Consider the following 2824-nt stretch of genomic DNA (forward strand, 5'->3'; position numbering starts at 1 on the left):
ATTTTGATTTTCGTTGAGCTTTTCCTTCTTTCTTCTTCTTCATTGGGCACTCAATCATGTAGTGTCCAAGTTGGCCGCATTCATAGCATTTGTCAGCTTGCTTTTATTGGCCTCTTGCTTTCCTTTGTTTCTTGCAAAATTGAATTGATTGGAATTTGAATTGCTAGATTCTCCTTTTCTGAATCTCCTTTTGTTGAGGATTCTTTTGAACCTTTTTGTGATGAGAGCTAGATCATTATGATCCATGTCTTCTTCATCCAAGAAAATCGAATCATCATCATCTTGAAATGCTTTTAGAGCAATGCTCCTTTTTACTCTTGCATCTTCTTCTTCTTGTACTTTGGTCTTAAGATTCAACTCATAAGATGTTAGAGAATTTATAAGAGATTCAATAGGCATTGAATTCAGATCTCTTGCCTCTTCAATTACAGTCACTTTACTTTCCCAATCTTTAGACAAAGCATTCAAGATTTTTCTGTTTTTCTCTCCTAAGGTGTATTCCTTTTCCAAAACCTCTAAATCCTTAATAAGATCATTGAATTTACAATATATTTTATCAATATTTTCATGAGATTCCATCTTAAATGACTCATATTTGGTAACTAAGATAGATTTCTTTTGTTCTCTAACATTCTCACTACCTTCATGAATTTCTCTCAGTTTGTCCCAAATCTCTTTAGTAGACTTACAACCTTTGACCCTAATGAATTCATTTGAGTCTAAAGCACTATACAACACATTCATAGCCCTTGCATTTAAGGTGAGATAAGCTCTATTCTCAACAGTTTGTTCATTTCTTATTTTTGGTGTGACGCCCCCACTTCTCCCAAGAGCGAACCCAAGGGTATCCGCGGAACGCCTGCCTAACTCTCGCCAGGACTCAAGACTGTTCAATTCAACCTTAACGGTACATACCAAATAATACAAGTCTAAAATGAAGAAAAGTCACTTCCTTAACTGAATATCCAAATCTTACATCATGTTCTCAAAAGATACATCAAGTCCCAAAATACAACCATTAAAAGTCGACTAAACATTTATAACCAAGATTCCAATCAAAAGTATAACCCAGTCGGCTTTTCCAAAATCTTTCAATCCACCTGTTAAGGAAAACAACTCTACGGGGTGAGTGATTGCTCGTGAGTCCAAGAAACACACATGCAAGCACGTAATCCAAGTAGCAATCAATTTTATCAAATAGAACAAAAGTATTCAAGTAATTAACAATTTGAGTGAGAAAAGTAAATAGAAACAATTCAAGGATATAGAAGCTCTCAGGAGCTAAGTTCCACTTGCTTTACCAATGCTCGATCAATTACCTCCCCGCGATGACACTCCGTCAACCGGGTCAGTATTTAGTCCGTAGAAACTCCACTTACCCGTTCTCCATCCACCATACATACCCCACTGGGCCCGAACTGCTATAAAGACACTACTATACGAGTAGGCCAAGCATGATCTCTCCAATAGATCAAGCTTTTAGTTTTTCTCAGGGCTCACCAAGCTTCCCGACCAAGCCCTTGTCGGCTCGAGTCTCAAGGTCGGCCGATGAGTTTGGGCGTCCCCCAGTTTAGTTGTGTATCACGCCCCCAGTTTAGTTGTGTATCGAGGAGATTCACTCCAACGACATATGCAGCCATAGCATATAATTTAGTTCAATTCAGTTCAGGTAATTCAATTCAATTCAATTCAGGCAATTACATTTCGATTCAGTTAAATGAGAACGAGTGCAATAAAGTACACACTCGACTCAACAGTTATAAATTTTCAGTTCAGAAGCAGCAATTCACATAATTGCAATAAAACATACACTTGACACTCACCTAGTCAAAATAAGAGAGTGGTGCACAATCAAGTATTTAGGCATCCCTTGTGAGATCCTCTTGAAGGTCCCCTTGAGTGCCTGAACAATTAATAATTGACTATCACAAATCATCGTTTAAAAAACCCTAGTTAACAAGGGAGATTGTACACTTGTATAATCTAAAAAAATATCATGAAAAGAGCCTTAATTACTCGTAAATCGAGACTCAAAAGTGAGGTTTAACAACACAAGGAAAAACTGGTTTCCTTCATGAAGGCAAGTCCAAAATGGTCAATTAGTATTGAAGGATAGGGAAGAGTCTCCAAAAACTCGATTCCCACCAAGTTCAAAAATTTCAGTTTTAAGGAGCAATCTTTGAAAAATTATATCTTACACTCTGTAGGTCCAAAATTGAAAAACTTGTACCGTTGGAAACTAGTTCCAAACTACTAAAAGTTCCTAGAAGACACTTTCCTAAGATTCCAAATGGAAGATACTCAAATTTTGGCTTAAAAGGGCTGACTTGGACTCCCAAGACTGTTTCAGCCTTAGTTTTCGGTAAATTTTGAAAATTCAGCAAAATTCACAGAAAATGAACTAGCCTCTGAAATTTGTACCTCAATTAGAATTCCAATCAAGGTTTAAAACACAATAAGTAGAACTAAAATCGGAGTTTCGAGCAACAAGATATAGCAGTCCCAAGTTAGCTAAAAATGAGGTTTGATTGAACATTTTTTTCCAGATTTGAAAAATAACTTTGGCCCATCATTTAGGTATTGAAATAGTCTTGGATTGACACCAAAATTGGTACAACTCAACTTCCATATGAGGACTACTCCTCTACCAAATTTCATTTGAAAATTCACACGGGAAGGTAGTTAACTAAACTACCAAAGTTCAAGAAAATCCCAAGACCAATCTGTCTTTTGCTTTCTTCTTACTTTTCAAACATTTTGCCCAATGAAAACGACTCAATTCTGGCTCATTTATGAAACAAAAGTCTGAGACACATCCAATATA

At 36.6% G+C, this 2824-nt stretch overlaps 1 long non-coding RNA gene across 1 annotated transcript; it reads right to left on the minus strand.

Annotated features, from left to right (window-relative positions):
* Positions 1–935: 935 nt before the first annotated feature.
* Positions 936–1901, minus strand: LOC140021089 (uncharacterized). The gene is made up of 2 exons (XR_011825063.1): positions 1824–1901; positions 936–1100 (listed from the first exon to the last, which is right to left on the minus strand). It is a non-coding gene; the product is annotated as an uncharacterized lncRNA (long non-coding RNA).
* Positions 1902–2824: the final 923 nt, after the last annotated feature.

This window comes from Coffea arabica, chromosome 11e, assembly GCF_036785885.1.
Source record: "Coffea arabica cultivar ET-39 chromosome 11e, Coffea Arabica ET-39 HiFi, whole genome shotgun sequence".
Classification (NCBI taxonomy): domain Eukaryota; kingdom Viridiplantae; phylum Streptophyta; class Magnoliopsida; order Gentianales; family Rubiaceae; genus Coffea; species Coffea arabica.